We start from the raw sequence: 14545 nt of genomic DNA, 5'->3' as shown, positions 1-14545 counted from the left end.
CTTTAGACGTATCTCATCTATACACTAGCATACTGCACCAGGACGGGATGCAAGCCCTCAGAAATAAACTCAGTGGATTTACTGACCATACGGGACCACCCCCAGACTTTATAGTACTCCTTAATGAGATTATTCTGCACAAGAATTTCTTTAAATTTGAACAAACATTTTTTTTACAACTAATGGGAACGGCAATGTGGTCTAATATGTCCCCATCATATGCAAACTTTTTATGCATGTATAGGAGGACATGTGCAGAGGTACACAATGGAGACTGTTTTAAGGTGAAATTAAAACAAGGCTTTATTGTGCCTGTCGCTTTTACTGTAACACAGCAAAAATCAACATAAGAGAATAAGCCAAACAAAAAAACCTATCTGTGCTTTGGAGACTATCTACATATGTAGCTCAGCCCTCTCTGACTGGGTTGGTTAGCTAAGCTATTTACCAGCCCCAAATCATGGAGACATTTATCAATACACATAGACATAGATAATAGTCTTATACGGAAAGTCTTATTTGTTAGCTGGGCTGCTGTAGGGGAAGCTTCTCTGCTCTCAAGGAACCGCACCTTTGTGTGCACAAGAAATGTCAGGCTCCAGGTTAGAATCTTGTCCCCTTTGTCTTGTGGTCAGCTTGTCACTCAAGACATCTGTCCTTCCTTGGTTCAGCCCAGTTGTGGACTAAGGAATCTCTGCTCTGTCTCCTAGTTCAGCTCAGGTGTGAGCTAAGGAGTCTCACTTCCTGTCACAAAGGCAGGCTTTTTCGACCACCTGCAATCAGCCAGGTGGTGTTAGTTAATTGCCTACCAGCAGTTAACCACCACACTGCTGGATTAGAGGCACATTTGTGAACAGGGATAAGTCCCCTGTTACAGCATGTATATGAACATACTCATCTCCTGAACGATGCCCCTCATGCGGAATGTATCAAACACTATACCTGCTACATAGATGATATATTCATGATCTGGGATGGAGGGGAAAGAAAATGAAGGAGTATCTGAAACATCTAAATAGTATTCCTTCCACTATTCACTTTACTTCCTGTCACAATAAGACTGAAATTACATACAGTATTTAGACATGGTGGTGTATATTGAACATGAAACACAGACAGAGCTCAGTGCACATTTCTGTCTCTGGTTTTAAATATATATTGCCATGCTCAGTAGTACTCCTCTTTGAAGCCTATATGCATATATATATATTGTGGTTATTTTGGGGGTTCAATATGAGCTTATTGGGGTTCTGTAGGTTTATGATCTTTGTCAGATTTTTCTAGCCTCTGGCTTTACAGTGACTAAGACCCTTACAGGTTTTTGCATGTCCACACTATATAGCAGCATTATCTAGCGGTGATCCCAATAGAGGATGTTACAGTATACTGACCATACTTGCTTGTAGATATATTGCTAGATCTTTGTGTACAATAATATTGAGTCATTTATATTGTTTATTCAAACATTCTCTGCTGTTCCATGAACTGATTTTTATGTTTCCCTCACTTTTTTCACTCACTCACTGGGACGCCCTGCTACTTCAGTTGTTAGCCACAGCTGATGTGGTATCATTGAGCATCCGGCATAGAGGATCATGCCTTTCCAAGATGGCCGCCCAATTGGGATTGAGGACACCTAGGACAGAAAAACCGCATGGGTTTCTGGAAAAATGTAATTGTTAGAGGCATTGGGGAGAGGGTATAAAGTTTCCCATAGGTATGGTAGCACTGTACACACACCCCTGAAGATTATCCCTCTGTGGGATTGAAACATCAATTTGTGTGTTGTTCTTTACTACAGTTTTTTCAACATTGACTTCTGTGTGCTGTCTCTGCTGTTCCGTTCTTCCAGATGGTAAAGTATCTTCAATTTTATTATATGGGACTAGCACCAGGCCATTTCTACGACTACTGGAGTGTTGGTTTTCTTGTTTACCACATACATATTTATGAAACTAATACAACTAGGATTTGATTACTAGTGAAAAAGAAAATGGAAGGGCTCCGGCGCAACTGCGCATGACAAAAGTCCAGAATGCTTCCGGATGAATAGGACAAAAACTTTATTGGCACATAACACACTTGGGCTACACCACGATCTCCCCCTCTACGCGTTTCACGCTCTAGTACAGCGCTTCGTCTCGGAGTGGGGAGACGTGGTATGAGCCTGAACATATATAATAAAAAAGCCTGTGAAAACGGATTGAATTGTTAACCCCTTCATAGAAAAATGCCATAAAGCAATGACATTATCATCAGACATGTCTATGTAATGTATATATTTTATGAGAGCCTACAGAATTTCATATATTTATCATTTCTATATAACTTATATTGTTATAAGGCAATGACACAAAGGGTATCTAAAATATGGTTACAACATTCGTAGTGAAACTGCACCCCTGATATTAATCTATCAATAACAAAATACAGCCACAAAACCATAAAACTAAGTGAAAAGGATAACTAAATACATTTCACATCAGTAATCATATGTTAAATATATACGGGCTGATGAACTGAATGGTGATATAATTCGGGGGAAACAGCAATGAAAGCAACAAGAAAAAAGAGGAAGGGGGGAGGGAAGGGGATGGGGAGGGGGGGAGGGGGGAAGGAGAGGGATTGAAGTGGGTGGAAAAATAAAAAACGAAGAAAACAGATGCGGAGGATAAATAACATCACACCTAAAATAAAATGAACTAAGTAATCCTGATTTAAAACTTAAAATTATGCAAAGACAAAGCAAACTCTAACTAAACCAATAAACAAGAAGATACATTTCATATTATAAGAAACATTGCAGATCCCATTCTATATTAAGTCCATTGGGTTGCAGGGTGTTCAATGCAAAAATCCAATGAGCCTCTCGCTGATGCAAGATTTTAATCCGATCTCCCCCACGAGGAGGTAAAGGAATATGCTCAATGGCTAAACATTGCAAAGAACTCACCGAACCCAATGGACAGGTGTTAAAGTGTGAAGATACCGGATGCAGCATATCATGATTACGTATAAGCCTTAAGTGCTCTAAAATGCGAATCTTAAGGACTCTGCTCGTTAGGCCAACGTATTGTTTACTGCATCCGCATCTCAACAAGTAAACCACAAAATTTGTCTGACAAGACAGAAAAGATTTTATCTTGAATCTGCGGGTTTCATCCCGGTTAGAAAAATTGTGTTGATTTGCTCATATTGGGACATGTCTTACAATGACCACATTTGTATGAACCCAATAACTTGGGAAACAAAGATAACCTATTATTCTTTTGGGTATTGGGCTGTAACATACTCGGTGACAAGAAATTACCTAATGTAGCCGCTTTGCGAAAAACTACACGAGGGTCAGTGCAAATCATTTTTTGTAACATTGGGTCCAAAGATAGTGGGGCCCAATGTTTCCAAATTATCGACTTAATAGCACTGGCTTGTTCGCTGTAGTTAGTAATAAAGTAAGGCGCATCAGTGCTCTCGATTGGTCCACCCTGGCTGGATTGACTCTTGTCCATATTAATTAGCACATCTCTTTCAGTGCCAAAAGCTATGTCATAGGCTAGATCAAGATCCTTTTTGGCATACCCCCTCGACAGAAATCTATCCCTCATCTCACTCGCCCTGTGTACAAAGTCCTCCAAAGAGGAACAGTTCCGACGTAAACGAAGGAATTGTCCCCTTGGGATGCCTCTGACCAGAGGGCGGGAGTGACAACTTCTGGCATGAAGTAATTGATCTGTTTTATGGCTAGAGGTGTCAAAAGGTTCCTGAAAACAAGTGATGTAAGAGTGTGTGTGTATCTGTGTGAATATAAATGAATGGAGAGCCCATTCCACAGGCGTTTGTGGTGGCGTACAGAGCCAAAATTATGAAAATTGTGTCAGTGTCCAATTATTTCCGGACCTACCTGTGTATATATATATATATATATATATATATATATATATATATATATATATATAGTGTTCGACAAACCTATACATTTGCTCGCCCCGGGCGAGTGGATTTAATCCCCGGGCGAGTAAATATTGGCCCAAGCAGCACACGTTTGGTACTAGGTGGCGAGTAGATTTTTTTGTGTGGCGAGTAGATTTTTTGGTGATTTGTCAACCACTGTATATATATATATATATATATATGATTTTATATATATATATATATATATATATATATATATATGATTATATATATAATAAGATATTTTCACAGTATTTCACTGTTACACCTACAGTATTTGATTCACTAATTCTGTTTGTGCAGAGTGATTTGTGCTAGAACTCTTCTAATTTCATGACATACAGTACATGTGTGTACTCAATGATTGTATTTAAAGATGACACATCACATGTAGTCTAGATATAGTCCTCTTCCCCAGTAGTCCTCTCGAAAATATTCATGGCCTTTGTGGTGTCTTTCAAATGTGATGGAAATGTACCAATATGTTCCTGCAAGAATTGATCTACAGTATATAGAGTGATAAGTTAGCAGTGGCTGATTCTAAACCACATATAATTGGTTTTCCTGGTGGTGATCCAGATTCTTATTGATCTTTTGTTGGCAGGAAATAAAAAATGGATATCTTGGGGAATTGATTGAATAAAAATACATATTCTTGTTTATTAATAATGCATATGTCCCTACCTCTACTCAAAAGTACATCTAGATTGTTTAGTAATGACCCGGAAGGGTCACCCTTAAGTACTTTGTACGTACTGTAATTGCATTTCCAGAATATTGCAGGTTTCTCTAAATAAAATGGTCTACTCATAATCAAAGTTCTCCCTTCTTGTTTTTGCAGTATATCATTCCTTTAGGTTATTTATTTAAGATAAAAATTATAATTTTGTAATTGCCACTTTATGGATTTTAATGATTGCATTGACACGTCATCATACTTAAAGGTATATAAGGATAGAGACATCTGAGTTGACTGCAGTCCCTGACGAAGCTCATAGAGTGAAACACATAGGGATATTGTACTTACTGTGGACACTAACCAGCTGGAGCCAGAGGAGAACTGCCATACAACCTTAAGTGATGGAACGATCTGGAAGCAAAGTCACGAGAGTCAATAAGGGAGCTTTGGCGTCGGCTCCCACTGGAAGTACAGTAGCAGTGTTTATGGTGGTCTATGTATGAGATATCTATGGTGAATGTCTGACTGCACTTTCATCTCCTCTCTATATATTTAACATTTTATAAACAGTATTGTACTATACCTTTTTGTCTTCTTATCTCTTTGATAATGGGGAGTCCTTGAGTTCCAGCAGCACAGAAGACCCACTACATGCACCAAGGAATGTGCTAAAGTCCTTGAACATGTTTCAAGACACAAGTGGAATAAAATAATCTAGCAATTTCCCTTATATTTTCGTACAGATCTGCACTATATACTCTCTCTGTTTTATTCATACAGTATGAACCCATGGATCATTAGTGCTATAATAGATTTGGATCTAGTTCACAATGGTTTTGTCTAGTTATTTCAAATATACTCAAAGTTGTTAGTATAAATTGTGCTCTCTTAAGTAACCCAGAAAGTACTGTATAATGCAACAACAAAATAAGTTTAAAGAAGCCATAGAAATCCTACTGTACACTTCCAGTCAATTGTTTATTCGTCTGTTTCCTATAAAAATAAAAATAAATGTTTGAGTCAAGGAAACCGTGAAAAGTAAGAAGGTTAAAAACAATAACTTATTTTCCTCATGGGAGTCTCATTTGCTTGAAAAATTGTGTTGTTGGATTTGGAGTCTGTATTGTAAGTCTGGTTCAGTTTCAATTATGCTTTCAAAAAATGGTAATAAAATAGGAAAAAAATAAACTTTTAACACATCCGCAGTGGGATTTGCGTCATTTACTTGGCTATGTTCTTTTTAAAATCCAAAGTCAATAAACTAATTTAAGTGTTTGAATATGTGTTGCTGTCTCTAAACAAACATAAAATAAAACAGGATTCTTAGTGCATTCTTTCTGAACTATAGTAATTGCATTCACGTTGAACGCTGCTTCCACAATTAATGGAAAATAATACAATTTGCCTTTAACAGCTATACAAAACTAAACAACATTCTGTAATGTCTAACTCAATTACAAGCTTTCCATTTGCTGAACAATGGATTCTTTAAATTCTGAACTGCATATACCAACAGGAGATTAGAATCATGTGACTGGTGCAGTGTAGTTTGCATAACTGTTTATGCTGCAGTGGTTACACAATATTAGAAATTGCTCACACATTTTCCTATAGTAAATCCGGTCATAGGCATCCATCAAGATCTTAATATAAAGATTGTTTACCATATGTATTCTTTCCTGATACCTACCCTAAGAGAAAACAAGGCCCAAAATAATCTCTATTACCTCCTTAACATGCACCAGTTGAAGCAATAACCTTTTAGTATTTCATAGAAAGAGTGTTTTCAGGATCTCTTTCAAATTGAATGGTGGGTCCACATAGTTTGGTATGCATGATAGTCTGAGCACAAACATAGGAGACGTCTTCAAAACTCAGGGAACAATTCATGTTTCTGGTAATCCTGATAAGGGTCCCCGGGTGCATCAAAACATTGATAAATAAAGTATCACTCTTATTGAAACTGGTGATGCCAAGGGATTTAATTATATACTATAGGGCTGATTAAGGACACGTTCCTCAAGGGAACTGTCAAAGCCATGTTTTCTGGTCAGATCTCAGTATACTGCTATAGCAAGATATTGAGGTATAATGTTCTGTTTAATATTTTTATTCCATTACCATAAAGACCCATGTTTTAGAATATTTTATCTCTAATCTTTTTTTAAATGCCAAATTGCCAGTATGGATTTTGTCACCCAACAATGGAAAGATCAAGGTCGATTCGATTTAGTGGATACAAAACTATCATATGCATTATTATATACCTATATATATATTGGTTCAAAAATTCCTTCCATTTTGATTTTGGACGTGGTATTCAATCTAATAAAATTGTGTTATCTATTTGGGTTTGATTTTTACAAACTCGATTTGTTTGATTTTGGTGTTGGATTTGGTTTTGGTTTTAAGTCTTTACCATGGGAAACAAATTTAAATAAGTATAAATAAGGATAAATGCTTAAACTTTTTTTTTTTTAAACTGTTTATTTAGTTTCTCTTTTTGGGGTAAATATATTTTAGGTACAGAAATAAGAAAAAAGGGGTAAATAATGACAGCAATATAAAAAAGTTTACTTATATAAATTCGCATGCCAAGGCAATAATATCCTATAAAAAAATGGGAGACAGACATACAGACTAAAACACAAAAGGGGAAATAGATACACTGTTGGATCTAGGAAGGTTCATGGACCACCTAGTGCCCATAGGGATATGACACCATACAATACAACAGACAGGAAGAGATTCCGAATCACCTTTCGTGTCAGGTATAAAGTGTGTAATATGAAGTTATTATATTGTCCCCACTGTCCTGTTGTGCCTCACCCATTCCCCCCTCCTTGTATTCCACTTTTTCTTTGACCAATTGGCCCAGAGACTATCAAAAGAGGGCTGTCAACGCAGTGAACTGTGGATCACCAGTATACCAAAGCCAGGGGTACCTTACCATTGAGAACCCATCACAAGTATCACTCAGGAATGTGATAATTTTCTCCATGAGCATCACCTTCTACAGCTTGGACCAAAAAATATTGATGGTTGGGCATTTTTATTCAGCTATAATGTTGCAATTTTTCTGAGCCTGATGAAGCCGAAGTCTCGGCGAAATGCGTAGCTCCCAGCTGGCCATCCTTTTTGTCCAAGAATAGCCTCCATAGCAGTCGCAGAGTCAAGCTGCCTGGCATCATCACTCCATTTCCCTGCTTTCCGGACGCGACAGCAGGGACTGCAGCTTTAGTATTGCGCACGCATTACGGGTGCTGACCAGGACTGTGTTGTGATGTGCGTGTCTTGCCTTTATATATTTTTCAATTATTGATTAAATTTGCAATTTTTCACTAAATCTCTTGCCTCACCATCTGTTCGTGGATTCCACGTGGGAGATGCGGGGATAGAGGATAGAGGAACAGAGAGAGCGTTCCCTTTACCCTACCTTCCAGTTATCCGGCCCCTCTGATGTATGGACCGGGGTACGATTACTGAACTGTGACAGATAACTCTTGATGTGATTGTACTTACACTAGGCCGTGTAAGTATTATTGATATATACTGTTCATTCCCCCCCCCCCCCTCCCCTCCTGGCTTTTCTTACGATCACTGCACTGTGACAGATAACTCTTGATGTGATTGTACTTACACTAGGCCGTGTAAGTATTATTGATATATACTGTTCATTTCCCCCCCCCCCCCCCCCCTCCCCTCCTGGCTTTTCTTACGATCACTGCACTGTGACAGATAACTCTTGATGTGATTGTACTTACACTAGGCCGTGTAAGTATTATTGATATATACTGTTCATTTCCCCCCCCCCTCCTCTGCCCTCCTGGCTTTTCTTACGATCACTGCACTGTGACAGATAACTCTTGATGTGATTGTACTTACACTAGGCCATGTAAGTATTATTGGTATATACTGTTCATTTCCTCCCCCTTCCCTGCCCTCCTGGCTTTTTCTTACCCTTGAGGTTTGTTTGACCAGAAGACTGCTGAAATCTGTTTAACCCTTGCTCCCCCTTATTTTCCTGCTTGTTTCTCCTGTCCAGGGTTTTGGATAACCCCTATTGGGTTGTAGCAGAGGGTTCATCAACCTAGGTTTTTTAATAAACTGCCTAGGGGTATTCGTCACCATCAACTGGTAATATTTAACTTTTTCTTTCTCCTTTGGGTTTTTTATTGCGGGGATTAGCGCTGAGGTTTGTTGTTGTTTTATAATGTTGCAAGGCAACATCTAGTTTAGGCCTGCACAACTCCAGTCCTCGAGGGCTGCAAACAGGCCAGGTTTTAAGGATATCCCTAATTCAACACAGATGGCTCAATTAGTGGCTTATTATGACTGAGCCACTAATTGAACCAGCTGTGCTGAAGTACGGAAATCCTGAAAACCTGGCCTGTTTGCGGCCCTCGAGGACTGGAGTTGTGCAGACATGATCTAGTTGCCAAGAGAATATGCTTATTAATTTCTCTTCTCCATTAGTAAGATGAGGGATAGGTCTGTTCTGGAACACAATGAACACAATACGGACCGGCGCCTTAAATGTCCAAAGGCAGTCTATGTAATGTCCAAATGGAAAGAGGTACCAAGAAATGCTTCAACTCTCGTACTTCCAGAAATGTACAGTAGGTGGATCCACAGACAGATGTCACGTGATATGTGGAATCAAACACAAAAACAAATCATAGTGCAAACTGCTACTAAAACCAACATGCAACACATAAGACTATACAAACAACAAACAAACAACAATTGACAAACAAAAGCAAGGCTGAAAATAAAGAGCTAATTTAATAAAAAATGGCAACATCTAGTTGCCAAGAGAATATGCTTATTAATTTCCCTTCTCCTTTAGTAAGATGAGGATAGATCTGTTCTGGAACACCACTCAGGTTTCAGGAGCCACTGTGATATCAAATATTGCTCTGATTAGAGAAAATATGTGTGCCCAAAGGGGGGCAATAATGGGGTAAGGCCATCAGATATGCATTAGGGAGCCAACATGGCCACAACCCAAAACATCTAGGTGAAATTGCGCTGATACATTTATGGAGATGGGCAGGCATTAGATACCACCTATAGTATATAACACTTTGTAAGAATTCTCTTTAATTATGGTGTGAATAGAGCTCATAGAGTAACTTCAGATTAAAACATTTTTATCAGATTCAGTAGTTATGTGCATAAAGTGACTCAAAAAAGTTTGTAATATTAACTCCTAAGTAGGGAAGCATGCATACTTGCCACCGGAAGTTGAATTTATAGATATTCGTTTTTCAATTTCTTTGGGCATGTTTAAATTGAGGACCATTGATTTGGTGTGATTGAATTTAAAACCTGACATCTTGCCAAATTAGTCTAGTAATTGAAAAAGTTTGGGCAAGGAAGTGAGAGGTCTCGACAAAGTAAGGAGGACAACATCCGAAAATGGGGATAGTTTAAAGTCTACACTGCCTACTCAGATTCCAGTTAAATTTGGATTGGTTCAGATGATGCCACCAGTGTTTCTGTCGAGTGTGCAAAAAAGCCAGGGGGGACAACAGGCAACACTGTCTAGTGCCATTGGCTATAAGAATCACCCTAGATGTAAGTCCCAAACTTTGAACCCTTGCAGTTGGTGTCCTATACAGTGCGGTAATGGCATTCACAAACTTGCCTGAAAGGCATATCACCTCTATCACTTGGAACAGATAAAATACATTATCTCCAGTCCAGCTAATGAAAGTTTTTTCTGCATCAAATGATAGCATCATTGGTGGAGTCTTAGAGGCTCGAGCCCTATGAATAAGGTCAGTTTGTAGTATATGGGAATGAACACCAAGTGTCCGGTGCTCCCAATATCCACAACAGGACTGGTATTAGTGGTGTGTAAACAGTCTCTGGTACATGTATAAAAGAAAATGAACAGCTACTGGGCAGGCTTAAAGATCCTGTGTGGAGGAGAACAACAGCCAGGCTCTGGCAGATAACGGTATGGAGTGCAACCTGGGTGGGGGGCTAGTGCACAGGGGAAATCCGAGACAAGAAAAGAGGCAACCAAAAGGCCACCCCTCTCGTGTGCTCACACTGGAAAAGCCTGCTGCCCTTACCCGACCCGGTCTCTTCAATGCCTGTGTCTGGCTGGTCTCGTCTCCTCGGGTGTCGCGCTGGCGTGTGACGTCATCCCCGAGGGCCGGCAGCTATGCTGCGGATGGTAGTAAAGAGCGCCCTGGGTCTCAGCGATCCTGAATCTCTTTAAGCGGGCGTAATGAATAATTTCTATGTGCTCATCAGGAGGGGAATCATGAAGGTCAGCTCCCAGCTCTGCTTCGTAGCTTGCGTGCTCCACACCGGTAGTTGCAGTAACGTGAATTGTAGTTGGTGGGTGGTCACAGCAACAGGAACTCATCCGGATGCATAAATGAATAAAAACAGCTTTATTGCACTATAGTGCTGCGCATCACAAAACGGAGAACACGTCTGACGCGTTTCGTTCCGTGCAGGAACTTTATCAAAGAGTACAAAGATCTCTCACACTGAAGTGTTATATACATAGTCCCTTGTCCTGATAGGTCAATATATAATTGCATGCAGATGATAACAATTAGCAATCAGTACTTGTCATTACTGGGAGGTTTATGTAAACACTGCAGTGTATGAAATAGAACAAACATCAATACCAAATGGTAACATGTAAACATTACAAATTTAAACATATAATTTAAAATCAAGATCTGTGAATAGCAGCATATGTGATACCAAATAGTATCATCCTTGAAATATTATTATGAAAACACAAGGATAGAACATATATATGGGGATATAGTCCAATGGACAAATGTCAAGAAGAATTAATGAAGCATATTAAACCTAATTCGTAGGTAGATTTATAATGACTAATGTGCATAGAGCAACAATTGATGCATATTGATAATATATATCATAATTCATACCTTAATATACAATGAGTATTGTGCATAGATCTTATACACTGGCGACACACTTTATTCGAGCTTGGCTAGTCCCACGAATTCGGGTATACCCGGGTGTATTGAGGTTTGTGACTGTTTTCTGCCCGAGTGCATTGAGTTATTTTCCAAGCAGGGATTGAAGCATTTTATTCCCGCTGGCTGCAATACTGCACAGTATATATATATACTGCATTACAATTCATGAATTTATGCCATCTGGTAGACACGCGAAGCATTGCAGCCTATTAAATCCTAATCATTATCATTTAACAGATCAGCCGCCCATCAGCCAGGCATGAACCCAGGCTGGGAAGGCAAATGCAACGGGGCTTGTCAGAGGTGAGGAGCGGCGCATTCCAGGTATCTGCCAGGTACATACCGGGTATTTGCTCGAATAAAGTGTGTCGGTGCAGTATGTCATGCATGCAGATAATACAAATAAATAATACAATTGTTAAATCTGGAAAAAGGAGAGGGTAATGAGTCCCTATTGAACAGAAATTAACCCCTTAGGGTATATGTGAGGTGCATTAGTATACACACTCCCAAGACTCCCCACTTAATCAACCCTGTAGGAAGTGTTTCAACTCCCATTCAACATTGATCCCATGGGGATGGAGAGTGTTAAGAGTGTGTATCCAATACATCTCCCTTTGGTTTAATATATTTTCCCTGTTTCCACCTCTAGGATGGCATGGTACATGTTCTATAGCTTTGAAAGAAAAATTATTAATACTACCTACAGGGCATGAAGAGAAATGTCTGGGCACAGGATGATTAACATCTCTCTTTTTGATTAACCTGACGTGTTCCGCAATTCTGTTTTTCAAAGGTCTTATAGTGCGGCCCACGTACAGTAGACCGCAAGCACAGTTCAAAACATAAACAACATGGGAAATATTGCAATTTAAAAATGATCTAAGATAATATTTTTGACGATCATTGTTATATAGAATAAACTTAGTTTGAACCGCGTACCTGCACATTGAGCATTTGCCACAATGAAAAAATCCCTTTGGGATGCTGTTAACTTTGGAAGCATTCGATCCAGAATTGAACATACTCGAAGATAAGTGAGCAGCTAGTGTTTTTGCCTTACGATATGAAAATTTGGGGCCACTCTTCACTATGTCTCGAATATCTTTGTCAAGGGACAATGTGTGCCAGTGTTTGGCAATAATATTGCAAATCTGTTGTGACTGTGAATTGAATGTGCTAATGAACATGGGACTGTTAGTGGTAGTTGAAATTATAGATCGATCTCGCAACTTTTTAGATTGATAATTTTTTGACTTTTTGCGAATGAGAGTGCTTCTGTCCATGGCATCCGCTTTATTGAATGCAGATGTAATATCACAGAGTAACCCCCTTCCAGGAATCTGTCGGACATTTCTTTGGCTCTTTGAATGAAGACGTCATTGTCCGAACAGATTCTCTTTAGCCTGACGAATTGGGCTCCTGGAATATTTTTGATCAAGGAGCGTGGATGGCAACTATGTGCATTGAGAAGTGTGTTTCTGGAATTCTCCTTTCTATAAATATCTGTTTGTATGTTCATGTCGTTGTCAACATAAAGGAGTAAGTCAAGAAAATGAATATTATTAATATTATGTTGATACGTGAATTTAAGATTATAATTATTAGTGCTAATGTGTTCAATAAAAGAAAAAAGTGAAACTTCATCACCCTTCCAAATAAATATCAAATCATCAATGTATCTCCCAAAATAAACAATATTGTGACGAAATGGATTGTGACTATGATAGATAAATTGTGATTCCCAAAGACCCATAAATAAGTTCGCATATGACGGTGCAAAACTCGTGCCCATAGCAGTGCCCAGTGTTTGTAAATAAAAACGCTTATCAAATAAAAAATAATTGTGAGTGAGTAAAAATGATATAGATTCTAATAGAAAAGTGCAATGTGATAAAGATAAAGTGGATAAATCAAGGAAGTGTTTAATGGCAGCAAGGCCGTGATGGTGTTCAATAATAGAGTACAGGGAGGTCACGTCCATGGTGACCCACCTGTACTCCTTGTGCCAAGTGAACTCCTGTATGCTGGCAACGAAATCAGTGCTGTCTCTTATGTATGAAGGTACAGTAATTGTGATACCAGTGGTTGCAAAAACCTGTCCACATACCGCGATAATCCATCTCCCAAAGATCCAATGCTCGCTATAATTGGACGACCAGGAGGGTTGACCAGCGATTTGTGGATCTTTGGGAGATGGTGAAATATCGGAATCACGGGATGTGGACAGGAAAGAAAATCAAACTCCTTTTTGTTGATCACATTCAAAAATTTTCCCATGTCCAGTAGCTCCAACAATTCATGTTGATACTGAAGTGTAGGGTTACTCCTAAGTGGTTTGTATGTAGTACAGTCACTTAATTGTCTCATTGCTTCTGTGAAATACTGATCTTTTGACAAAATGACAAGAGCCCCGCCCTTATCTGCACTTTAAAGTACTAAGTCATGGTGTTTTTTAATGCATTCCATTTCTTGAATCTCAGTATACGAGAGATTACCTTTGGCAACTTTAGAGCAGGTGAACCCCATTGCTAGTATGCGTAAATCGCGTTCAACAAGGTGTTCAAATGTGGTGATAGATGGACCTCTATTGAAACTGGGGCAAAATAAGGACTTTGGGCGATAACCCGAATCCTCTTTACCAAAGAAAGGTTGAGTGTATGTCATAAGTGGTTCGCCTTGCAGTTCCAATAGAGAGTCCATGTCTGAAAGAACACAAACTTCTTGGAAGTTCAAGGTCTGTGTATCTGTGGTGGTCAACGGATTAGCTTCTACAATTGTACCGTCTGTGCTTTCAGTATTTGCAAAACCATCTTTAACAGCAAACATCTTCCTTAGAGCTAGCTTGCGTGTAAACTTTTGTAAATCGATAATGGTTTCAAATAATTTGAAATTTTGACTTGGCGCAAATCCGAGGCCTTTATTGAGGAGGGAC

This window comes from Ascaphus truei, chromosome 1 (genome assembly GCF_040206685.1).
Source record: "Ascaphus truei isolate aAscTru1 chromosome 1, aAscTru1.hap1, whole genome shotgun sequence".
NCBI classification, from domain to species: domain Eukaryota; kingdom Metazoa; phylum Chordata; class Amphibia; order Anura; family Ascaphidae; genus Ascaphus; species Ascaphus truei.
The sequence above is the reverse complement of the archived record's forward strand: the minus strand, read 5'-3'. Positions refer to the sequence as shown.